Source organism: Amia ocellicauda, unplaced genomic scaffold (assembly GCF_036373705.1).
Source record: "Amia ocellicauda isolate fAmiCal2 unplaced genomic scaffold, fAmiCal2.hap1 HAP1_SCAFFOLD_116, whole genome shotgun sequence".
Taxonomy (NCBI): Eukaryota; Metazoa; Chordata; class Actinopteri; order Amiiformes; family Amiidae; genus Amia; species Amia ocellicauda.
Window position 1 is genome coordinate 69,272 of NW_027102681.1, and position 24,729 is coordinate 94,000.

Consider the following 24,729-nt stretch of genomic DNA (forward strand, 5'->3'; position numbering starts at 1 on the left):
GGAACCGTGTGTGTTGAATGAGGCTCCTTGTGAGCACTGAACTTTGTCCGGTGGAGTTCCTTTTTGTGTTGCTGTAATTGTGTCATTTCTTGATGAGAAAGATTAGGCAACATTTAGTCACTTCTAGCCATGATGCTCAATTTATTTACGAATGTACCCTAGTTACTAGGGACCGTTTACGTTGGAGAACAAAATGTATTGTATGCCTGTGTATTTGGGGAAGTCAAATCTGAAATAATGATGAAATTGTGTGTATCCAAAGTTAAAAATCGTGATTTGTCACCCTCTGGTGTGTCAAAGGTGCAAAAGCTTAAAGCACCTGGTATTCCCAGGCGGTCTCCTATTCAAGTACTGACCAGGCCCGAGCCTGCTTGGCTTCCGAGATCGGACGAGATCGGGCGTATTCAGGCTAGTATGGCCGTAAGCAAGTGAGACTTTCCCTGACGCTCTACTTAAAGGGAAGGCAATATCCGTTTCTGCCGTTCATACTTACAGTTGAACTGTCTCTCTACTCTAAAGCCCGGGACATACCAGCGTGTCGCAGAAAGTCCCTGCTAACACGCCACGTTGTGGCAACGTTGTGGCAACGTTGTGCATTAGCTGGGGTGCCACACCAGACCGGAACTATATTTTACAAAACGATCACATTGTCTTGATAAAACAGCTGTAATTGAGTGCCTGACACGCCAGTCAAGCGCAATCTTGAGAAGGTGTGCATTTCAGTAAGGATATCAATTGACATGCAGTATGAAACTGAAAGGAGGTTGCATCACTATGATGCATAACATTGCATGTATTGTATTTTCAAGTGTGTGCATTCATCCTGTTGTCATTTTGTTTTGAAAGCAGAAGAATCATTCAACAGGTTGCTGAGACAAATGTAAACCAGTAAAACATATGAAGAGAAACAAACCTTGAATATAAGTTCAGTTGTTTAAACATTTGACAAACTATGGTGAGGGGGTAAGAAAACACACAAATCCAGCAGCTCCTGTATTTCAATACACCAGAACCCAATATTATTGGCGAGTCGGGTAGTCCATCATCACAGTTCGAGGGCAGGCATCATTTCAGTAAATTCATCCCGATGCATTCACATCCGTGCCTTGAATGAGATTGAATGTGATCTTTGCTCTCAAGTATGTTCCCAAGTTTTACACTTTCGTGCTTTGCATGAATTGGAATGGAACCATGTGTGTTGAATGAGGCTCCTTGTGAGCACTGAACTTTGTCCGGTGGAGTTCTTTTTGTGTTGCTGTAATTGTGTCATTTCTCGATGAGAAAGATTAGGCAACATTTAGTCACTTCTAGCCATGATGCTCAATTTATTGACGAATGTACCCTAGTTACTAGGGACCGTTTACGTTGGAGAACAAGATCTATTGTATGCCTGTGTATTTGGGGAAGTAAAACCTGAAATAATGATGAAATTGTGTGTATCCAAAGTTAAAACTCGTGATTTGTCGCCCTCTGGTGTGTAAAAGGTGCAAAAGCTTACAGCACCTGGTATTCCCAGGCGGTCTCCCATCCAAGTACTGACCAGGCCCAAGCCTGCTTGGCTTCCGAGATCGGACGAGATCGGGCGTATTCAGGCTAGTATGGCCGTAAGCCAGGGAGGCTGTCCCTGACGCTCTACTTAAAGGGAAGGCAATATCCGTTTCTGCCGATCATACTTACAGTTGAACTGTCTCTCTACTCTAAAGCCCGGGACACACCAGTGCGCCGCAGACAGTCCCTGCTAACACGCCACGTTGTGGCAACATTGTGGCAACGTTGTGCGTTAGCTGGGGTGCCACACCAGACCGGAACTATATTTTACAAAACGAACACATTGTCTTGATAATACAGCTGTAATTGAGTGCCTGACACGCCAGTCAAGCGCAATCTTGAGAAGGTGTGCATTTCAGTAAGGATTTCAATTGACATGCAGTATGAAACTGAAAGGAGGTTGCATCACTATGATGCATAACATTGCATGTATTGTATTTTCAAGTGTGTGCATTCATCCTGTTGTCATTTTGTTTTGAAAGCAGAAGAATCATTCAACAGGTTGCTGAGACAAATGTAAACCAGTAAAACATATGAAGAGAAACAAACCTTGAATATAAGTTCAGTTGTTTAAACATTTGACAAACTATGGTGAGGGGGTAAGAAAACACACAAATCCAGCAGCTCCTGTATTTCAATACACCAGAACCCAATATTATTGGCGAGTCGGGTTGTCCATCATCACAGTTCGAGGGCAGGCATCATTTCAGTAATTTCATCCCGTTGCATTCACATCCGTGCCTTGAATGAGATTGAATGTGATCTTTGCTCTCAAGTATGTTCCCAAGTTTTACACTTTCGTGCTTTGCATGAATGGGAATGGAACCGTGTGTGTTGAATGAGGCTCCTTGTGAGCACTGAACTTTGTCCGGTGGAGTTCCTTTTTGTGTTGCTGTAATTGTGTCATTTCTCGATGAGAAAGATTAGGCAACATTTAGTCACTTCTAGCCATGATGCTCAATTTATTTACGAATGTACCCTAGTTACTAGGGACCGTTTACGTTGGAGAACAAGATCTATTGTATGCCTGTGTATTTGGGGAAGTAAAATCTGAAATAATGATGAAATTGCGTGTATCCAAAGTTAAAACTCGTGATTTGTCGCCCTCTGGTGTGTAAAAGGTGCAAAAGCTTACAGCACCTGGTATTCCCAGGCGGTCTCCCATCCAAGTACTGACCAGGCCCGAGCCCGCTTGGCTTCCGAGATCTGATGAGATCGGGAGTATTCAGGCTAGTATGGCCGTAAGCCAGGGAGGCTGTCCCTGACGCTCTACTTAAAGGGAAGGCAATATCCGTTTCTGCCGTTCATACTTACAGTTGAACTGTCTCTCTACTCTAAAGCCCGGGACACACCAGCGCACCGCAGACAGTCCCTGCTAACATGCCACGTTGTGGCAACGTTGTGCGTTAGCTGGGGTGCCACACCAGACCGGAACTATATATTACAAAACGAACACATTGTCTTGATAAAACAGCTGTAATTGTGTGCCTGACACGCCAGTCAAGCGCAATCTTGAGAAGGTGTGCATTTCAGTAAGGATTTCAATTGACATGCAGTATGAAACTGAAAGGAGGTTGCATCACTATGATGCATAACATTGCATGTATTGTATTTTCAAGTGTGTGCATTCATCCTGTTGTCATTTTGTTTTGAAAGCAGAAGAATCATTCAACAGGTTGCTGAGACAAATGTAAACCAGTAAAACATATGAAGAGAAACAAACCTTGAATATAAGTTCAGTTGTTTAAACATTTGACAAACTATGGTGAGGGGGTAAGAAAACACACAAATCCAGCAGCTCCTGTATTTCAATACACCAGAACCCAATATTATTGGCGAGTCGGGTAGTCCATCATCACAGTTCGAGGGCAGGCATCATTTCAGTAATTTCATCCCGTTGCATTCACATCCGTGCCTTGAATGAGATTGAATGTGATCTTTGCTCTCAAGTATGTTCCCAAGTTTTACACTTTCGTGCTTTGCATGAATGGGAATGGAACCGTGTGTGTTGAATGAAGCTCCTTGTGAGCACTGAACTTTGTCCGGTGGAGTTCCTTTTTGTGTTGCTGTAATTGTGTCATTTCTCGATGAGAAAGATTAGGCAACATTTAGTCACTTCTAGCCATGATGCTCAATTTATTTACGAATGTACCCTAGTTACTAGGGACCGTTTACGTTGGAGAACAAGATCTATTGTATGCCTGTGTATTTGGGGAAGTCAAATCTGAAATAATGATGAAATTGCGTGTATCCAAAGTTAAAACTCGTGATTTGTCGCCCTCTGGTGTGTAAAAGATGCAAAAGCTTACAGCACCTGGTATTCCCAGGCGGTCTCCCATCCAAGTACTGACCAGGCCCGAGCCTGCTTAGCTTCCGAGATCGGACGAGATCGGGCGTATTCAGGCTAGTATGGCCGTAAGCCAGGAAGGCTGTCCCTGACGCTCTACTTAAAGGGAAGGCAATATCCGTTTCTGCCGTTCATACTTACAGTTGAACTGTCTCTCTACTCTAAAGCCCGGGACACACCAGCGCGCCGCAGACAGTCCCTGCTAACACGCCACGTTGTGGCAACATTGTGGCAACGTTGTGCGTTAGCTGGGGTGCCACACCAGACCGGAACTATATATTACAAAACGAACACATTCTCTTGATAAAACAGCTGTAATTGAGTGCCTGACACGCCAGTCAAGCGCAATCTTGAGAAGGTGTGCATTTCAGTAAGGATTTCTATTGACATGCAGTATGAAACTGAAAGGAGGTTGCATCACTATGATGCATAACATTGCATGTATTGTATTTTCAAGTGTGTGCATTCATCCTGTTGTCATTTTGTTTTGAAAGCAGAAGAATCATTCAACAGGTTGCTGAGACAAATGTAAACCAGTAAAACATATGAAGAGAAACAAACCTTGAATATAAGTTCAGTTGTTTAAACATTTGACAAACTATGGTGAGGGGGTAAGAAAACACACAAATCCAGCAGCTCCTGTATTTCAATACACCAGAACCCAATATTATTGGCGAGTCGGGTAGTCCATCATCACAGTTCGAGGGCAGGCATCATTTCAGTAATTTCATCCCGTTGCATTCACATCCGTGCCTTGAATGAGATTGAATGTGATCTTTGCTCTCAAGTATGTTCCCAAGTTTTACACTTTCGTGCTTTGCATGAATGGGAATGGAACCGTGTGTGTTGAATGAGGCTCCTTGTGAGCACTGAACTTTGTCCGGTGGAGTTCCTTTTTGTGTTGCTGTAATTGTGTCATTTCTCGATGAGAAAGATTAGGCAACATTTAGTCACTTCTAGCCATGATGCTCAATTTATTTACGAATGTACCCTAGTTACTAGGGACCGTTTACGTTGGAGAACAAGATCTATTGTATGCCTGTGTATTTGGGGAAGTCAAATCTGAAATAATGATGAAATTGCGTGTATCCAAAGTTAAAACTCGTGATTTGTCGCCCTCTGGTGTGTAAAAGATGCAAAAGCTTACAGCACCTGGTATTCCCAGGCGGTCTCCCATCCAAGTACTGACCAGGCCCGAGCCTGCTTAGCTTCCGAGATCGGACGAGATCGGGCGTATTCAGGCTAGTATGGCCGTAAGCCAGGGAGGCTATCCCTGACGCTCTACTTAAAGGGAAGGCAATATCCGTTTCTGCCGCTCATACTTGCAGTTGAACTGTCTCTCTACTCTAAAGTCCGGGACACACCAGCGCGCCGCAGACAGTCCCTGCTAACACGAAACGTTGTGGCAACGTTGTGCGTTAGCTGGGGTGCCACACCAGACCGGAACTATATATTACAAAACGAACACATTGTCTTGATAATACAGCTGTAATTGAGTGCCTGACACGCCAGTCAAGTGCAATCTTGAGAAGGTGTGCATTTCAGTGAGGAATTCAATTGACATGCAGTATGAAACTGAAAGGAGGTTGCATCACTATGATGCATAACATTGCATGTATTGTATTTTCAAGTGTGTGCATTCATCCTGTTGTCATTTTGTTTTGAAAGCAGAAGAATCATTCAACAGGTTGCTGAGACAAATGTAAACCAGTAAAACATATGAAGAGAAACAAACCTTGAATATAAGTTCAGTTGTTTAAACATTTGACAAACTATGGTGAGGGGGTAAGAAAACACACAAATCCAGCAGCTCCTGTATTTCAATACACCAGAACCCAATATTATTGGCGAGTCGGGTAGTCCATCATCACAGTTCGAGGGCAGGCATCATTTCAGTAATTTCATCCCGTTGCATTCACATCCGTGCCTTGAATGAGATTGAATGTGATCTTTGCTCTCAAGTATGTTCCCAAGTTTTACACTTTCGTGCTTTGCATGAATGGGAATGGAACCGTGTGTGTTGAATGAGGCTCCTTGTGAGCACTGAACTTTGTCCGGTGGAGTTCCTTTTTGTGTTGCTGTAATTGTGTCATTTCTCGATGAGAAAGATTAGGCAACATTTAGTCACTTCTAGCCATGATGCTCAATTTATTTACGAATGTACCCTAGTTACTAGGGACCGTTTACGTTGGAGAACAAGATCTATTGTATGCCTGTGTATTTGGGGAAGTCAAATCTGAAATAATGATGAAATTGCGTGTATCCAAAGTTAAAACTCGTGATTTGTCGCCCTCTGGTGTGTAAAAGATGCAAAAGCTTACAGCACCTGGTATTCCCAGGCGGTCTCCCATCCAAGTACTGACCAGGCCCGAGCCTGCTTAGCTTCCTAGATCGGACGAGATCGGGCGTATTCAGGCTAGTATGGCCGTAAGCCAGGAATGCTGTCCCTGAAGCTCTACTTAAAGGGAAGGCAATATCCGTTTCTGCCGTACATACTTACAGTTGAACTGTCTCTCTACTCTAAAGCCCGGGACACACCAGCGCGCCGCAGACAGTCCCTGCTAATATGCCACGTTGTGGCAACGTTGTGCGTTAGCTGGGGTGCCACACCAGACCGGAACTATATTTTACAAAACGAACACATTTGTCTTGATAAAAAAGCTGTAATTGAGTGCCTGACACGCCAGTCAAGCGAAATCTTGAGAAGGTGTGCATTTCAGTAAGGATTTCAATTGACATGCAGTATGAAACTGAAAGGAGGTTGCATCACTATGATGCATAACATTGCATGTATTGTATTTTCAAGTGTGTGCAGTCATCCTGTTGTCATTTTGTTTTGAAAGCAGAAGAATCATTCAACAGGTTGCTGAGACAAATGTAAACCAGTAAAACATATGAAGAGAAACAAACCTTGAATATAAGTTCAGTTGTTTAAACATTTGACAAACTATGGTGAGGGGGTAAGAAAACAAACAAATCCAGCAGCTCCTGTATTTCAATACACCAGAACCCAATATTATTGGCGTGTCGGGTAGTCCATCATCACAGTTCGAGGGCAGGCATCATTTCAGTAATTTCATCCCGTTGCATTCACATCCGTGCCGTGAATGAGATTGAATGTGATCTTTGCTCTCAAGTATGTTCCCAAGTTTTACACTTTCGTGCTTTGCATGAATGGGAATGGAACCGTGTGTGTTGAATGAGGCTCCTTGTGAGCACTGAACTTTGTCCGGTGGAGTTCCTTTTTGTGTTGCTGTAATTGTGTCATTTCTCGATGAGAAAGATTAGGCAACATTTAGTCACTTCTAGCCATGATGCTCAATTTATTTACGAATGTACCCTAGTTACTAGGGACCGTTTACGTTGGAGAACAAGATCTATTGTATGCCTGTGTATTTGGGGAAGTAAAATCTGAAATAATGATGAAATTGTGTGTATCCAAAGTTAAAACTCGTGATTTGTCGCCCTCTGGTGTGTAAAAGGTGCAAAAGCTTACAGCACCTGGTATTCCCAGGCGGTCTCCCATCCAAGTAATGACCAGGCCCAAGCCTGCTTGGCTTCCGAGATCGGACGAGATCGGGCGTATTCAGGCTAGTATGGCCGTAAGCCAGGGAGGCTGTCCCTGACGCTCTACTTAAAGGGAAGGCAATATCCGTTTCTGCCGGTCATACTTGCAGTTGAACTGTATCTCTACTCTAAAGCCCGGGACACACCAGCGCGCCGCAGCCAGTCCCTGCTAACACGCCACGTTGTGGCAACATTGTGGCAACGTTGTGCGTTAGCTGGGGTGCCACACCAGACCGGAACTATATATTACAAAACGAACACATTGTCTTGATAAATCAGCTGTAATTGAGTGCCTGACACGCCAGTCAAGCGCAATCTTGAGAAGGTGTGCATTTCAGTAAGGATTTCAATTGACATGCAGTATGAAACTGAAAGGAGGTTGCATCACTATGATGCATAACATTGCATGTATTGTATTTTCAAGTGTGTGCATTCATCCTGTTGTCATTTTGTTTTGAAAGCAGAAGAATCATTCAACAGGTTGCTGAGACAAATGTAAACCAGTAAAACATATGAAGAGAAACAAACCTTGAATATAAGTTCAGTTGTTTAAACATTTGACAAACTATGGTGAGGGGGTAAGAAAACACACAAATCCAGCAGCTCCTGTATTTCAATACACCAGAACCCAATATTATTGGCGAGTCGGGTAGTCCATCATCACAGTTCGAGGGCAGGCATCATTTCAGTAATTTCATCCCGTTGCATTCACATCCGTGCCTTGAATGAGATTGAATGTGATCTTTGCTCTCAAGTATGTTCCCAAGTTTTACACTTTCGTGCTTTGCATGAATGGGAATGGAACCGTGTGTGTTGAATGAGGCTCCTTGTGAGCACTGAACTTTGTCCGGTGGAGTTCCTTTTTGTGTTGCTGTAATTGTGTCATTTCTCGATGAGAAAGATTAGGCAACATTTAGTCACTTCTAGCCATGATGCTCAATTTATTTACGAATGTACCCTAGTTACTAGGGACCGTTTACGTTGGAGAACAAGATCTATTGTATGCCTGTGTATTTGGGGAAGTCAAATCTGAAATAATGATGAAATTGCGTGTATCCAAAGTTAAAAATCGTGATTTGTCGCCCTCTGGTGTGTAAAAGATGCAAAAGCTTACAGCACCTGGTATTCCCAGGCGGTCTCCCATCCAAGTACTGACCAGGCCCGAGCCTGCTTAGCTTCCGAGATCGGACGAGATCGGGCGTATTCAGGCTAGTAGGCCGTAAGCCAGGGAGGCTGTCCCTGACGCTCTACTTAAAGGGAAGGCAATATCCGTTTCTGCCGTTCATACTTACAGTTGAACTGTCTCTCTACTCTAAAGCCCGGGACACACCAGCGCGCCGCAGACAGTCCCTGCTAACACGCCACGTTGTGGCAACATTGTGGCAACGTTGTGCGTTAGCTGGGGTGCCACACCAGACCGGAACTATATATTACAAAACGAACACATTGTCTTGATTAAACAGCTGTAATTGAGTGCCTGACACGCCAGTCAAGCGCAATCTTGAGAAGGTGTGCATTTCAGTAAGGATTTCAATTGACATGCAGTATGAAACTGAAAGGAGGTTGCATCACTATGATGCATAACATTGCATGTATTGTATTTTCAAGTGTGTGCATTCATCCTGTTGTCATTTTGTTTTGAAAGCAGAAGAATCATTCAACAGGTTGCTGAGACAAATGTAAACCAGTAAAACATATGAAGAGAAACAAACCTTGAATATAAGTTCAGTTGTTTAAACATTTGACAAACTATGGTGAGGGGGTAAGAAAACACACAAATCCAGCAGCTCCTGTATTTCAATACACCAGAACCCAATATTATTGGCGAGTCGGGTAGTCCATCATCACAGTTCGAGGGCAGGCATCATTTCAGTAATTTCATCCCGTTGCATTCACATCCGTGCCTTGAATGAGATTGAATGTGATCTTTGCTCTCAAGTATGTTCCCAAGTTTTACACTTTCGTGCTTTGCATGAATGGGAATGGAACCGTGTGTGTTGAATGAGGCTCCTTGTGAGCACTGAACTTTGTCCGGTGGAGTTCCTTTTTGTGTTGCTGTAATTGTGTCATTTCTCGATGAGAAAGATTAGGCAACATTTAGTCACTTCTAGCCATGATGCTCAATTTATTTACGAATGTACCCTAGTTACTAGGGACCGTTTACGTTGGAGAACAAGATCTATTGTATGCCTGTGTATTTGGGGAAGTAAAATCTGAAATAATGATGAAATTGCGTGTATCCAAAGTTAAAACTCGTGATTTGTCGCCCTCTGGTGTGTAAAAGATGCAAAAGCTTACAGCACCTGGTATTCCCAGGTGGTCTCCCATCCAAGTACTGACCAGGCCCGAGCCTGCTTGGCTTCCGAGATCGGACGAGATCGGGCGTATTCAGGCTAGTATGGCCGTAAGCCAGGGAGGCTGTCCTTGACCCTCTACTTAAAGGGAAGGCAATATCCGTTTCTGCCGCTCATACTTGCAGTTGAACTGTCTCTCTACTCTAAAGTCCGGGACACACCAGCACGCTGCAGACAGTCCCTGCTAACACGAAACGTTGTGGCAACGTTGTGCGTTAGCTGGGGTGCCACACCAGACCGGAACTATATTTTACAAAACGAACACATTGTCTTGATAAAACAGCTGTAATTGAGTGCCTGACACGCCAGTCAAGCGCAATCTTGAGAAGGTGTGCATTTCAGTAAGGATTTCAATTGACATGCAGTATGAAACTGAAAGGAGGTTGCATCACTATGATGCATAACATTGCATGTATTGTATTTTCAAGTGTGTGCATTCATCCTGTTGTCATTTTGTTTTGAAAGCAGAAGAATCATTCAACAGGTTGCTGAGACAAATGTAAACCAGTAAAACATATGAAGACAAACAAACCTTGAATATAAGTTCAGTTGTTTAAACATTTGACAAACTATGGTGAGGGGGTAAGAAAACACACAAATCCAGCAGCTCCTGTATTTCAATACACCAGAACCCAATATTATTGGCGAGTCGGGTAGTCCATCATCACAGTTCGAGGGCAGGCATCATTTCAGTAATTTCATCCCGTTGCATTCACATCCGTGCCTTGAATGAGATTGAATGTGATCTTTGCTCTCAAGTATGTTCCCAAGTTTTACACTTTCGTGCTTTGCATGAATGGGAATGGAACCGTGTGTGTTGAATGAAGCTCCTTGTGAGCACTGAACTTTGTCCGGTGGAGTTCCTTTTTGTGTTGCTGTAATTGTGTCATTTCTCGATGAGAAAGATTAGGCAACATTTAGTCACTTCTAGCCATGATGCTCAATTTATTTACGAATGTACCCTAGTTACTAGGGACCGTTTACGTTGGAGAACAAGATCTATTGTATGCCTGTGTATTTGGGGAAGTCAAATCTGAAATAATGATGAAATTGCGTGTATCCAAAGTTAAAACTTGTGATTTGTCGCCCTCTGGTGTGTAAAAGATGCAAAAGCTTACAGCACCTGGTATTCCCAGGCGGTCTCCCATCCAAGTACTGACCAGGCCCGAGCCTGCTTAGCTTCCGAGATCGGACGAGATCGGGCGTATTCAGGCTAGTATGGCCGTAAGCCAGGGAGGCTGTCCCTGACGCTCTACTTAAAGGGAAGGCAATATCCGTTTCTGCCGTTCATACTTACAGTTGAACTGTCTCTCTACTCTAAAGCCCGGGACACACCAGCACGCCGCAGACAGTCCCTGCTAACACGCCACGTTGTGGCAACATTGTGGCAACGTTGTGCGTTAGCTGGGGTGCCACACCAGACCGGAACTATATATTACAAAACGAACACATTGTCTTGATAAAACAGCTGTAATTGAGTGCCTGACACGCCAGTCAAGCGCAATCTTGAGAAGGTGTGCATTTCAGTAAGGATTTCAATTGACATGCAGTATGAAACTGAAAGGAGGTTGCATCACTATGATGCATAACATTGCATGTATTGTATTTTCAAGTGTGTGCATTCATCCTGTTGTCATTTTGTTTTGAAAGCAGAAGAATCATTCAACAGGTTGCTGAGACAAATGTAAACCAGTAAAACATATGAAGAGAAACAAACCTTGAATATAAGTTCAGTTGTTTAAACATTTGACAAACTATGGTGAGTGGGTAAGAAAACACACAAATCCAGCAGCTCCTGTATTTCAATACACCAGAACCCAATATTATTGGCGAGTCGGGTAGTCCATCATCACAGTTCGAGGGCAGGCATCATTTCAGTAATTTCATCCCGTTGCATTCACATCCGTGCCTTGAATGAGATTGAATGTGATCTTTGCTCTCAAGTATGTTCCCAAGTTTTACACTTTCGTGCTTTGCATGAATGGGAATGGAACCGTGTGTGTTGAATGAGGCTCCTTGTGAGCACTGAACTTTGTCCGGTGGAGTTCCTTTTTGTGTTGCTGTAATTGTGTCATTTCTCGATGAGAAAGATTAGGCAACATTTAGTCACTTCTAGCCATGATGCTCAATTTATTTATGAATGTACCCTAGTTACTAGGGACCGTTTACGTTGGAGAACAAGATCTATTGTATGCCTGTGTATTTGGGGAAGTCAAATCTGAAATAATGATGAAATTGCGTGTATCCAAAGTTAAAACTCGTGATTTGTCGCCCTCTGGTGTGTAAAAGATGCAAAAGCTTACAGCACCTGGTATTCCCAGGCGGTCTCCCATCCAAGTACTGACCAGGCCCGAGCCTGCTTAGCTTCCGAGATCGGGCGTATTCAGGCTAGTATGGCCGTAAGCCAGGGAAGCTGTCCCTGACGCTCTACTTAAAGGGAAGGCAATATCCGTTTCTGCCGCTCATACTTGCAGTTGAACTGTCTCTCTACTCTAAAGCCCGGGACACACCAGCGCGCTGCAGCCAGTCCCTTCTTACATGCCACGTTGTGGCAACATTGTGGCAACGTTGTGCGTTAGCTGGGGTGCCACACCAGACCGGAACTATATATTACAAAACGAACACATTGTCTTGATAAAACAGCTGTAATTGCGTGCCTGACACGCCAGTCAAGCGCAATCTTGAGAAGGTGTGCATTTCAGTAAGGATTTCAATTGACATGCAGTATGAAACTGAAAGGAGGTTGCATCACTATGATGCATAACATTGCATGTATTGTATTTTCAAGTGTGTGCATTCATCCTGTTGTCATTTTGTTTTGAAAGCAGAAGAATCATTCAACAGGTTGCTGAGACAAATGTAAACCAGTAAAACATATGAAGAGAAACATACCTTGAATATAAGTTCAGTTGTTTAAACATTTGACAAACTATGGTGAGGGGGTAAGAAAACACACAAATCCAGCAGCTCCTGTATTTCAATACACCAGAACCCAATATTATTGGCGAGTCGGGTAGTCCATCATCACAGTTCGAGGGCAGGCATCATTTCAGTAATTTCATCCCGTTGCATTCACATCCGTGCCTTGAATGAGATTGAATGTGATCTTTGCTCTCAAGTATGTTCCCAAGTTTTACACTTTCGTGCTTTGCATGAATGGGAATGGAACCGTGTGTGTTGAATGAGGCTCCTTGTGAGCACTGAACTTTGTCCGGTGGAGTTCCTTTTTGTGTTGCTGTAATTGTGTCATTTCTCGATGAGAAAGATTAGGCAACATTTAGTCACTTCTAGCCATGATGCTCAATTTATTTACGAATGTACCCTAGTTACTAGGGACCGTTTACGTTGGAGAACAAGATCTATTGTATGCCTGTGTATTTGGGGAAGTCAAATCTGAAATAATGATGAAATTGCGTGTATCCAAAGTTAAAACTCGTGATTTGTCGCCCTCTGGTGTGTAAAAGATGCAAAAGCTTACAGCACCTGGTATTCCCAGGCTGTCTCCCATCCAAGTACTGACCAGGCCCGAGCCTGCTTAGCTTCCGAGATCGGACGAAATCGGGCGTATTCAGCCTAGTATGGCCGTAAGCCAGGGAAGCTGTCCCTGACGCTCTACTTAAAGGGAAGGCAATATCCGTTTCTGCCGCTCATACTTGCAGTTGAACTGTCTCTCTACTCTAAAGTCCGGGACACACCAGCGCGCCGCAGACAGTCCCTGCTAACACGAAACGTTGTGGCAACGTTGTGCGTTAGCTGGGGTGCCACACCAGACCGGAACTATATTTTACAAAACGAACACATTGTCTTGATAATACAGCTGTAATTGAGTGCCTGACATGCCAGTCAAGCGCAATCTTGAGAAGGTGTGCATTTCAGTAAGGATTTCAATTGACATGCAGTATGAAACTGAAAGGAGGTTGCATCACTATGATGCATAACATTGCATGTATTGTATTTTCAAGTGTGTGCATTCATCCTGTTGTCATTTTGTTTTGAAAGCAGAAGAATCATTCAACAGGTTGCTGAGACAAATGTAAACCAGTAAAACATATGAAGAGAAACAAACCTTGAATATAAGTTCAGTTGTTTAAACATTTGACAAACTATGGTGAGGGGGTAAGAAAACACACAAATCCAGCAGCTCCTGTATTTCAATACACCAGAACCCAATATTATTGGCGAGTCGGGTAGTCCATCATCACAGTTCGAGGGCAGGCATCATTTCAGTAATTTCATCCCGTTGCATTCACATCCGTGCCTTGAATGAGATTGAATGTGATCTTTGCTCTCAAGTATGTTCCCAAGTTTTACACTTTCGTGCTTTGCATGAATGGGAATGGAACCGTGTGTGTTGAATGAGGCTCCTTGTGAGCACTGAACTTTGTCCGGTGGAGTTCCTTTTTGTGTTGCTGTAATTGTGTCATTTCTCGATGAGAAAGATTAGGCAACATTTAGTCACTTCTAGCCATGATGCTCAATTTATTTACAAATGTACACTAGTTACTAGGGACCGTTTACGTTGGAGAACAAGATCTATTGTATGCCTGTGTATTTGGGGAAGTCAAATCTGAAATAATGATGAAATTGCGTGTATCCAAAGTTAAAACTCGTGATTTGTCGCCCTTTGGTGTGTAAAAGATGCAAAAGCTTACAGCACCTGGTATTCCCAGGCTGTCTCCCATCCAAGTACTGACCAGGCACGAGCCTGCTTAGCTTCCGAGATCGGGCGTATTCAGGCTAGTATGGCCGTAAGCCAGGAAGGCTGTCCCTGACGCTCTACTTAAAGGGACGGCAATATCCGTTTCTGCCGCTCATACTTGCAGTTGAACTGTCTCTCTACTCTAAAGCCCGGGACACACCAGCGCGCTGCAGCCAGTCCCTGCTTACATGCCACATTGTGGCAACATTGTGGCAACGTTGTGCGTTAGCTGGGGTGCCACACCAGACCGGAACTATATATTACAAAACGAACACATTGTCTTGATAAAACAGCTGTAATTGCGTGCCTGACACGCCAGTCAAGCGCAATCTTGAGAAGGTGTGCATTTCAGTAAGGATTTCAATTGACATGCAGTATGAAACTGAAAGGAGGTTGCATCACTATGATGCATAACATTGCATGTATTGTATTTTCAAGTGTGTGCATTCATCCTGTTGTCATTTTGTTTTGAAAGCAGAAGAATCATTCAACAGGTTGCTGAGACAAATGTAAACCAGTAAAACATATGAAGAGAAACATACCTTGAATATAAGTTCAGTTGTTTAAACATTTGACAAACTATGGTGAGGGGGTAAGAAAACACACAAATCCAGCAGCTCCTGTATTTCAATACACCAGAACCCAATATTATTGGCGAGTCGGGTAGTCCATCATCACAGTTCGAGGGCAGGCATCATTTCAGTAATTTCATCCCGTTGCATTCACATCCGTGCCTTGAATGAGATTGAATGTGATCTTTGCTCTCAAGTATGTTCCCAAGTTTTACACTTTCGTGCTTTGCATGAATGGGAATGGAACCGTGTGTGTTGAATGAGGCTCCTTGTGAGCACTGAACTTTGTCCGGTGGAGTTCCTTTTTGTGTTGCTGTAATTGTGTCATTTCTCGATGAGAAAGATTAGGCAACATTTAGTCACTTCTAGCCATGATGCTCAATTTATTTACGAATGTACCCTAGTTACTAGGGACCGTTTACGTTGGAGAACAAGATCTATTGTATGCCTGTGTATTTGGGGAAGTCAAATCTGAAATAATGATGAAATTGCGTGTATCCAAAGTTAAAACTCGTGATTTGTCGCCCTCTGGTGTGTAAAAGATGCAAAAGCTTACAGCACCAGGTATTCCCAGGCGGTCTCCCATCCAAGTACTGACCAGGCCCGAGCCTGCTTAGCTTCCGAGATCGGACGAGATCGGGCGTATTCAGGCTAGTATGGCCGTAAGCCAGTGAGGCTGTCCCTGACGCTCTACTTAAAGGGAAGGCAATATCCGTTTCTGCCGTTCATACTTACAGTTGAACTGTCTCTCTACTCTAAAGCCCGGGACACACCAGCGCGCCGCAGACAGTCCCTGCTAACACGCCACGTTGTGGCAACATTGTGGCAACGTTGTGCGTTAGCTGGGGTGCCACACCAGACCGGAACTATATATTACAAAACGAACACATTGTCTTGATAAAACAGCTGTAATTGAGTGCCTGACACGCCCGTCAAGCGCAATCTTGAGAAGGTGTGCATTTCAGTAAGGATTTCAATTGACATGCAGTATGAAACTGAAAGGAGGTTGCATCACTATGATGCATAACATTGCATGTATTGTATTTTCAAGTGTGTGCGTTCATCCTGTTGTCATTTTGTTTTGAAAGCAGAAGAATCATTCAACAGGTTGCTGAGACAAATGTAAACCAGTAAAACATATGAAGAGAAACAAACCTTGAATATAAGTTCAGTTGTTTAAACATTTGACAAACTATGGTGAGGGGGTAAGAAAACACACAAATCCAGCAGCTCCTGTATTTCAATACACCAGAACCCAATATTATTGGCGAGTCGGGTAGTCCATCATCACAGTTCGAGGGCAGGCATCATTTCAGTAATTTCATCCCGTTGCATTCACATCCGTGCCTTGAATGAGATTGAATGTGATCTTTGCTCTCAAGTATGTTCCCAAGTTTTACACTTTCGTGCTTTGCATGAATGGGAATGGAACCGTGTGTGTTGAATGAGGCTCCTTGTGAGCACTGAACTTTGTCCGGTGGAGTTCCTTTTTGTGTTGCTGTAATTGTGTCATTTCTCGATGAGAAAGATTAGGCAACATTTAGTCACTTCTAGCCATGATGCTCAATTTATTTACGAATGTACCCTAGTTACTAGGGACCGTTTACGTTGGAGAACAAGATCTATTGTATGCCTGTGTATTTGGGGAAGTCAAATCTGAAATAATGATGAAATTGCGTGTATCCAAAGTTAAAACTCGTGATTTGTCGCCCTCTGGTGTGTAAAAGATGCAAAAGCTTACAGCACCTGGTATTCCCAGGCGGTCTCCCATCCAAGTACTGACCAGGCCCGAGCCTGCTTAGCTTCCGAGATTGGACGAGATCGGGCGTATTCAGGCTAGTATGGCCGTAAGCCGGGGAAGCTGTCCCTGACGCTCTACTTAAAGGGAAGGCAATATCCGTTTCTGCCGCTCATACTTGCAGTTGAACTGTCTCTCTACTCTAAAGTCCGGGACACACCAGCGCGCCGCAGACAGTCCCTGCTAACACGAAACGTTGTGGCAACGTTGTGCGTTAGCTGGGGTGCCACACCAGACCGGAACTATATTTTACAAAACGAACACATTGTCTTGATAAAACAGCTGTAATTGAGTGCCTGACACGCCAGTCAAGCGCAATCTTGAGAAGGTGTGCATTTCAGTAAGGATTTCAATTGACATGCAGTATGAAACTGAAAGGAGGTTGCATCACTATGATGCATAACATTGCATGTATTGTATTTTCAAGTGTGTGCATTCATCCTGTTGTCATTTTGTTTTGAAAGCAGAAGAATCATTCAACAGGTTGCTGAGACAAATGTAAACCAGTAAAACATATGAAGAGAAACAAACCTTGAATATAAGTTCAGTTGTATAAACATTTGACAAACTATGGTGAGGGGGTAAGAAAACACACAAATCCAGCAGCTCCTGTATTTCAATACACCAGAACCCAATATTATTGGCGAGTCGGGTAGTCCATCATCACAGTTCGAGGGCAGGCATCATTTCAGTAATTTCATCCCGTTGCATTCACATCCGTGCCTTGAATGAGATTGAATGTGATCTTTGCTCTCAAGTATGTTCCCAAGTTTTACACTTTCGTGCTTTGCATGAATGGGAATGGAACCGTGTGTGTTGAATGAGGCTCCTTGTGAGCACTGAACTTTGTCCAGTGGAGTTCCTTTTTGTGTTGCTGTAATTGTGTCATTTCTCGATGAGAAAGATTAGGCAACATTTAGTCACTTCTAGCCATGATGCTCAATTTATTTACGAATGTACCCTAGTTACTAGGGACCGTTTACGTTGGAGAACAAGATCTATTGTATGCCTGTGTATTTGGGGAAGTCAAATCTGAAATAATGATGAAATTGCGTGTATCCAAAGTTAAAACTCGTGATTTGTCGCCCTCTGGTGTGTAAAAGATGCAAAAGCTTACAGCACCTGGTATTCCCAGGCGGTCTCCCATCCAAGTACTGACCAGGCCAGAGCCTGCTTAGCTTCCGAGATCGGACGAGATCGGGCGTATTCAGGCTAGTATGGCCGTAAGCCAGGGAGGCTGTCCCTGACGCTCTACTTAAAGGGAAGGCAATATCCTTTTCTGCCGTTCATACTTACAGTTGAACTGTCTCTCTACTCTAAAGCCCGGGACACACCAGTGCGCCGCAGACAGTCCCTGCTAACACGCCACGTTGTGGCAACGTTGTGGCAACGTTGTGCGTTAGCTGGGGTGCCACACCAGACCGGAACTATATTTTACAAAACGAACACATTGTCTTGATAAAACAGCTGTAATTGAGTGCCTGACACGCCAGTCAAGCGCAATCTTGAGAAGGTGTGCATTTCAGTAAGGATTTCAATTGACATGCAGTATGAAACTGAAAGGAGGTTGCATCACTATGATGCATAACATTGCATGTATTGTATTTTCAAGTGTGTGCATTCATCCTGTTGTCATTTTGTTTTGAAAGCAGAAGAATCATTCAACAGGTTGCTGAGACAAATGTAAACCAGTAAAACATATGAAGAGAAACAAACCTTGAATATAAGTTCAGTTGTTTAAACATTTGACAAACTATGGTGAGGGGGTAAGAAAACACACAAATCCAGCAGCTCCTGTATTTCAATACACCAGAACCCAATATTATTGGCGAGTCGGGTAGTCCATCATCACAGTTCGAGGGCAGGCATCATTTCAGTAATTTCATCCCGTTGCATTCACATCCGTGCCTTGAATGAGATTGAATGTGATCTTTGCTCTCAAGTATGTTCCCAAGTTTTACACTTTCGTGCTTTGCATGAATGGGAATGGAACCGTGTGTGTTGAATGAGGCTCCTTGTGAGCACTGAACTTTGTCCGGTGGAGTTCCTTTTTGTGTTGCTGTAATTGTGTCATTTCTCGATGAGAAAGATTAGGCAACATTTAGTCACTTCTAGCCATGATGCTCAATTTATTTACGAATGTACCCTAGTTACTAGGGACCGTTTACATTGGAGAACAAGATCTATTGTATGCCTGTGTATTTGGGGAAGTCAAATCTGAAATAATGATGAAATTGCGTGTATCCAAAGTTAAAACTCGTGATTTGTCGCCCTCTGGTGTGTAAAAGATGCAAAAGCTTACAGCACCTGGTATTCCCAGGCGGTCTCCCATCCAAGTACTGACCAGGCCGGAGCCTGCTTAGCTTCCGAGATCGGACGAGATCGGGCGTATTCAGGCTAGTATGGCCGTAAGCCGGGGAGGCTGTCCCTGATGCTCTACTTAAAGGGAAGGCAATATCCGTTTCTGCCGCTCATACTTGCAGTTGAACTGTCTCTCTACTCTAAAGTCCGGGACACACCAGCGCGCCGCAGACAGTCCCTGCTAACACGAAACGTTGTGGCAACGTTGTGCGTTAACTGGGGTGCCACACCAGACCGGAACTATATTTTACAAAACGAACACATTGTCTTGATAATACAGCTGTAATTGAGTGCCTGACACGCCAGTCAAGCGCAATCTTGAGAAGGTGTGCATTTCAGTAAGGATTTCAATTGACATGCAGTATGAAACTGAAAGGAGGTTGCATCACTATGATGCATAACATTGCATGTATTGTATTTTCAAGTGTGTGCATTCATCCTGTTGTCATTTTGTTTTGAAAGCAGAAGAATCATTCAACAGGTTGCTGAGACAAATGTAAACCAGTAAAACATATGAAGAGAAACAAACCTTGAATATAAGTTCAGTTGTTTAAACATTTGACAAACTATGGTGAGGGGGTAAGAAAACACACAAATCCAGCAGCTCCTGTATTTCAATACACCAGAACCCAATATTATTGGCGAGTCGGGTAGTCCATCATAACAGTTCGAGGGCAGGCATCATTTCAGTAATTTCATCCCGTTGCATTCACATCCGTGCCTTGAATGAGATTGAATGTGATCTTTGCTCTCAAGTATGTTCCCAAGTTTTACACTTTCGTGCTTTGCATGAATGGGAATGGAACCGTGTGTGTTGAATGAGGCTCCTTGTGAGCACTGAACTTTGTCCGGTGGAGTTCCTTTTTGTGTTGCTGTAATTGTGTCATTTCTCGATGAGAAAGATTAGGCAACATTTAGTCACTTCTAGCCATGATGCTCAATTTATTTACGAATGTACCCTAGTTACTAGGGACCGTTTACGTTGGAGAACAAGATCTATTGTATGCCTGTGTATTTGGGGAAGTCAAATCTGAAATAATGATGAAATTGCGTGTATCCAAAGTTAAAACTCGTGATTTGTCGCCCTCTGGTGTGTAAAAGATGCAAAAGCTTACAGCACCTGGTATTCCCAGGCGGTCTCCCATCCAAGTACTGACCAGGCCCGAGCCTGCTTAGCTTCCGAGATCGGACGAGATCGGGCGTATTCAGGCTAGTATGGCCGTAAGCCGGGGAAGCTGTCCCTGACGCTCTACTTAAAGGGAAGGCAATATCCGTTTCTGCCGCTCATACTTGCAGTTGAACTGTCTCTCTACTCTAAAGTCCGGGACACACCAGCGCGCCGCAGACAGTCCCTGCTAACACGAAACGTTGTGGCAACGTTGTGCGTTAGCTGGGGTGCCACACCAGACCGGAACTATATTTTACAAAACGAACACATTGTCTTGATAAAACAGCTGTAATTGAGTGCCTGACACGCCAGTCAAGCGCAATCTTGAGAAGGTGTGCATTTCAGTAAGGATTTCAATTGACATGCAGTATGAAACTGAAAGGAGGTTGCATCACTATGATGCATAACATTGCATGTATTGTATTTTCAAGTGTGTGCATTCATCCTGTTGTCATTTTGTTTTGAAAGCAGAAGAATCATTCAACAGGTTGCTGAGACAAATGTAAACCAGTAAAACATATGAAGAGAAACAAACCTTGAATATAAGTTCAGTTGTATAAACATTTGACAAACTATGGTGAGGGGGTAAGAAAACACACAAATCCAGCAGCTCCTGTATTTCAATACACCAGAACCCAATATTATTGGCGAGTCGGGTAGTCCATCATCACAGTTCGAGGGCAGGCATCATTTCAGTAATTTCATCCCGTTGCATTCACATCCGTGCCTTGAATGAGATTGAATGTGATCTTTGCTCTCAAGTATGTTCCCAAGTTTTACACTTTCGTGCTTTGCATGAATGGGAATGGAACCGTGTGTGTTGAATGAGGCTCCTTGTGAGCACTGAACTTTGTCCAGTGGAGTTCCTTTTTGTGTTGCTGTAATTGTGTCATTTCTCGATGAGAAAGATTAGGCAACATTTAGTCACTTCTAGCCATGATGCTCAATTTATTTTCGAATGTACCCTAGTTACTAGGGACCGTTTACGTTGGAGAACAAGATCTATTGTATGCCTGTGTATTTGGGGAAGTCAAATCTGAAATAATGATGAAATTGCGTGTATCCAAAGTTAAAACTCGTGATTTGTCGCCCTCTGGTGTGTAAAAGATGCAAAAGCTTACAGCACCAGGTATTCCCAGGCGGTCTCCCATCCAAGTACTGACCAGGCCCGAGCCTGCTTAGCTTCCGAGATCGGACGAGATCGGGCGTATTCAGGCTAGTATGGCCGTAAGCCAGTGAGGCTGTCCCTGACGCTCTACTTAAAGGGAAGGCAATATCCGTTTCTGCCGTTCATACTTACAGTTGAACTGTCTCTCTACTCTAAAGCCCGGGACACACCAGCGCGCCGCAGACAGTCCCTGCTAACACGCCACGTTGTGGCAACATTGTGGCAACGTTGTGCGTTAGCTGGGGTGCCACACCAGACCGGAACTATATATTACAAAACGAACACATTGTCTTGATAAAACAGCTGTAATTGAGTGCCTGACACGCCCGTCAAGCGCAATCTTGAGAAGGTGTGCATTTCAGTAAGGATTTCAATTGACATGCAGTATGAAACTGAAAGGAGGTTGCATCACTATGATGCATAACATTGCATGTATTGTATTTTCAAGTGTGTGCATTCATCCTGTTGTCATTTTGTTTTGAAAGCAGAAGAATCATTCAACAGGTTGCTGAGACAAATGTAAACCAGTAAAACATATGAAGAGAAACAAACCTTGAATATAAGTTCAGTTGTTTAAACATTTGACAAACTATGGTGAGGGGGTAAGAAAACACACAAATCCAGCAGCTCCTGTATTTCAATACACCAGAACCCAATATTATTGGCGAGTCGGGTAGTCCATCATCACAGTTCGAGGGCAGGCATCATTTCAGTAATTTCATCCCGTTGCATTCACATCCGTGCCTTGAATGAGATTGAATGTGATCTTTGCTCTCAAGTATGTTCCCAAGTTTTACACTTTCGTGCTTTGCATGAATGGGAATGGAACCGTGTGTGTTGAATGAGGCTCCTTGTGAGCACTGAACTTTGTCCGGTGGAGTTCCTTTTTGTGTTGCTGTAATTGTGTCATTTCTCGATGAGAAAGATTAGGCAACATTTAGTCACTTCTAGCCATGATGCTCAATTTATTTACGAATGTACCCTAGTTACTAGGGACCGTTTACGTTGGAGAACAAGATCTATTGTATGCCTGTGTATTTGGGGAAGTCAAATCTGAAATAATGATGAAATTGCGTGTATCCAAAGTTAAAACTCGTGATTTGTCGCCCTCTGGTGTGTAAAAGATGCAAAAGCTTACAGCACCTGGTATTCCCAGGCGGTCTCCCATCCAAGTACTGACCAGGCCCGAGCCTGCTTAGCTTCCGAGATCGGACGAAATCAGGCGTATTCAGGCTAGTACGGCCGTAAGCCAGGGAGGCTGTCCCTGACGCTCTACTTAAAGGGAAGGCAATATCCGTTTCTGCCGCTCATACTTGCAGTTGAACTGTCTCTCTACTCTAAAGTCCGGGACACACCAGCGCGCCGCAGACAGTCCCTGCTAACACGAAACGTTGTGGCAACGTTGTGCGTTAGCTGGGGTGCCACACCAGACCGGAACTATATTTTACAAAACGAACACATTGTCTTGATAAAACAGCTGTAATTGAGTGCCTGACACGCCAGTCAAGCGCAATCTTGAGAAGGTGCGCATTTCAGTAAGGATTTCAATTGACATGCAGTATGAAACTGAAAGGAGGTTGCATCACTATGATGCATAACATTGCATGTATTGTATTTTCAAGTGTGTGCATTCATCCTGTTGTCATTTTGTTTTGAAAGCAGAAGAATCATTCAACAGGTTGCTGAGACAAATGTAAACCAGTAAAACATATGAAGAGAAACAAACCTTGAATATAAGTTCAGTTGTTTAAACATTTGACAAACTATGGTGAGGGGGTAAGAAAACACACAAATCCAGCAGCTCCTGTATTTCAATACACCAGAACCCAATATTATTGGCGAGTCGGGTAGTCCATCATCACAGTTCGAGGGCAGGCATCATTTCAGTAATTTCATCCCGTTGCATTCACATCCGTGCCTTGAATGAGATTGAATGTGATCTTTGCTCTCAAGTATGTTCCCAAGTTTTACACTTTCGTGCTTTGCATGAATGGGAATGGAACCGTGTGTGTTGAATGAGGCTCCTTGTGAACACTGAACTTTGTCCGGTGGAGTTCCTTTTTGTGTTGCTGTAATTGTGTCATTTCTCGATGAGAAAGATTAGGCAACATTTAGTCACTTCTAGCCATGATGCTCAATTTATTTACGAATGTACCCTAGTTACTAGGGACCGTTTACGTTGGAGAACAAGATCTATTGTATGCCTGTGTATTTGGGGAAGTCAAATCTGAAATAATGATGAAATTGCGTGTATCCAAAGTTAAAACTCGTGATTTGTCGCCCTCTGGTGTGTAAAAGATGCAAAAGCTTACAGCACCTGGTATTCCCATGCGGTCTCCCATCCAAGTACTGACCAGGCCGGAGCCTGTTTAGCTTCCAAGATCGGACGAGATCGGGCGTATTCAGGCTAGTATGGCCGTAAGCAGGGGAAGCTGTCCCTGACGCTCTACTTAAAGGGAAGGCAATATCCGTTTCTGCCGCTCATACTTGCAGTTGAACTGTCTCTCTACTCTAAAGTCCGGGACACACCAGCGCGCCGCAGACAGTCCCTGCTAACACGAAAAGTTGTGGCAACGTTGTGCGTTAGCTGGGGTGCCACACCAGACCGGAACTATATTTTACAAAACGAACACATTGTCTTGATAAAACAGCTGTAATTGAGTGCCTGACACGCCAGTCAAGCGCAATCTTGAGAAGGTGTGCATTTCAGTAAGGATTTCAATTGACATGCAGTATGAAACTGAAAGGATGTTGCATCACTATGATGCATAACATTGCATGTATTGTATTTTCAAGTGTGTGCATTCATCCTGTTGTCATTTTGTTTTGAAAGCAGAAGAATCATTCAACAGGTTGATGAGACAAATGTAAACCAGTAAAACATATGAAGAGAAACAAACCTTGAATATAAGTTCAGTTGTATAAACATTTGACAAACTATGGTGAGGGGGTAAGAAAACACACAAATCCAGCAGCTCCTGTATTTCAATACACCAGAACCCAATATTATTGGCGAGTCGGGTAGTCCATCATCACAGTTCGAGGGCAGGCATCATTTCAGTAATTTCATCCCGTTGCATTCACATCCGTGCCTTGAATGAGATTGAATGTGATCTTTGCTCTCAAGTATGTTCCCAAGTTTTACAC

General features: G+C 43.5%; 19 non-coding genes and 2 pseudogenes across 19 annotated transcripts; all 21 read right to left on the minus strand.

Annotated features, from left to right (window-relative positions):
- Window positions 1–307: 307 nt before the first annotated feature.
- LOC136721521 (5S ribosomal RNA) lies at window positions 308–426 on the minus strand. The gene has a single exon (XR_010806064.1). It is a non-coding gene; the product is annotated as a 5S ribosomal RNA (ribosomal RNA).
- Window positions 427–1,491: 1,065 nt separating this feature from the next.
- On the minus strand, window positions 1,492–1,610 carry LOC136721380 (5S ribosomal RNA). Its single transcript, XR_010805936.1, has one exon. It is a non-coding gene; the product is annotated as a 5S ribosomal RNA (ribosomal RNA).
- A 1,066-nt stretch (window positions 1,611–2,676) lies between these two features.
- On the minus strand, window positions 2,677–2,795 carry LOC136721413 (5S ribosomal RNA). Its single transcript, XR_010805966.1, has one exon. It is a non-coding gene; the product is annotated as a 5S ribosomal RNA (ribosomal RNA).
- Window positions 2,796–3,850: 1,055 nt separating this feature from the next.
- LOC136721548 (5S ribosomal RNA) lies at window positions 3,851–3,969 on the minus strand. Its single transcript, XR_010806072.1, has one exon. It is a non-coding gene; the product is annotated as a 5S ribosomal RNA (ribosomal RNA).
- A 1,066-nt stretch (window positions 3,970–5,035) lies between these two features.
- Window positions 5,036–5,154, minus strand: LOC136721549 (5S ribosomal RNA). Its single transcript, XR_010806073.1, has one exon. It is a non-coding gene; the product is annotated as a 5S ribosomal RNA (ribosomal RNA).
- A 1,055-nt stretch (window positions 5,155–6,209) lies between these two features.
- Window positions 6,210–6,328, minus strand: LOC136721481 (5S ribosomal RNA). The gene has a single exon (XR_010806027.1). It is a non-coding gene; the product is annotated as a 5S ribosomal RNA (ribosomal RNA).
- A 1,056-nt stretch (window positions 6,329–7,384) lies between these two features.
- LOC136721471 (5S ribosomal RNA) lies at window positions 7,385–7,503 on the minus strand. Its single transcript, XR_010806018.1, has one exon. It is a non-coding gene; the product is annotated as a 5S ribosomal RNA (ribosomal RNA).
- Window positions 7,504–8,569: 1,066 nt separating this feature from the next.
- LOC136721500 (5S ribosomal RNA) lies at window positions 8,570–8,687 on the minus strand. Its single transcript, XR_010806045.1, has one exon. It is a non-coding gene; the product is annotated as a 5S ribosomal RNA (ribosomal RNA).
- Window positions 8,688–9,753: 1,066 nt separating this feature from the next.
- Window positions 9,754–9,872, minus strand: LOC136721386 (5S ribosomal RNA). Its single transcript, XR_010805942.1, has one exon. It is a non-coding gene; the product is annotated as a 5S ribosomal RNA (ribosomal RNA).
- Window positions 9,873–10,927: 1,055 nt separating this feature from the next.
- Window positions 10,928–11,046, minus strand: LOC136721550 (5S ribosomal RNA). Its single transcript, XR_010806074.1, has one exon. It is a non-coding gene; the product is annotated as a 5S ribosomal RNA (ribosomal RNA).
- Window positions 11,047–12,112: 1,066 nt separating this feature from the next.
- On the minus strand, window positions 12,113–12,221 carry LOC136721527 (uncharacterized; annotated as a pseudogene).
- Window positions 12,222–13,287: 1,066 nt separating this feature from the next.
- LOC136721520 (5S ribosomal RNA) lies at window positions 13,288–13,406 on the minus strand. Its single transcript, XR_010806063.1, has one exon. It is a non-coding gene; the product is annotated as a 5S ribosomal RNA (ribosomal RNA).
- Window positions 13,407–14,461: 1,055 nt separating this feature from the next.
- Window positions 14,462–14,570, minus strand: LOC136721547 (uncharacterized; annotated as a pseudogene).
- Window positions 14,571–15,636: 1,066 nt separating this feature from the next.
- LOC136721366 (5S ribosomal RNA) lies at window positions 15,637–15,755 on the minus strand. Its single transcript, XR_010805924.1, has one exon. It is a non-coding gene; the product is annotated as a 5S ribosomal RNA (ribosomal RNA).
- Window positions 15,756–16,821: 1,066 nt separating this feature from the next.
- On the minus strand, window positions 16,822–16,940 carry LOC136721451 (5S ribosomal RNA). Its single transcript, XR_010806000.1, has one exon. It is a non-coding gene; the product is annotated as a 5S ribosomal RNA (ribosomal RNA).
- Window positions 16,941–17,995: 1,055 nt separating this feature from the next.
- LOC136721392 (5S ribosomal RNA) lies at window positions 17,996–18,114 on the minus strand. The gene has a single exon (XR_010805947.1). It is a non-coding gene; the product is annotated as a 5S ribosomal RNA (ribosomal RNA).
- Window positions 18,115–19,180: 1,066 nt separating this feature from the next.
- LOC136721420 (5S ribosomal RNA) lies at window positions 19,181–19,299 on the minus strand. Its single transcript, XR_010805973.1, has one exon. It is a non-coding gene; the product is annotated as a 5S ribosomal RNA (ribosomal RNA).
- A 1,055-nt stretch (window positions 19,300–20,354) lies between these two features.
- LOC136721551 (5S ribosomal RNA) lies at window positions 20,355–20,473 on the minus strand. The gene has a single exon (XR_010806075.1). It is a non-coding gene; the product is annotated as a 5S ribosomal RNA (ribosomal RNA).
- Window positions 20,474–21,528: 1,055 nt separating this feature from the next.
- LOC136721367 (5S ribosomal RNA) lies at window positions 21,529–21,647 on the minus strand. The gene has a single exon (XR_010805925.1). It is a non-coding gene; the product is annotated as a 5S ribosomal RNA (ribosomal RNA).
- A 1,066-nt stretch (window positions 21,648–22,713) lies between these two features.
- LOC136721493 (5S ribosomal RNA) lies at window positions 22,714–22,832 on the minus strand. The gene has a single exon (XR_010806038.1). It is a non-coding gene; the product is annotated as a 5S ribosomal RNA (ribosomal RNA).
- A 1,055-nt stretch (window positions 22,833–23,887) lies between these two features.
- On the minus strand, window positions 23,888–24,006 carry LOC136721497 (5S ribosomal RNA). The gene has a single exon (XR_010806042.1). It is a non-coding gene; the product is annotated as a 5S ribosomal RNA (ribosomal RNA).
- Between the last annotated feature and the right edge of the window lie 723 nt (window positions 24,007–24,729).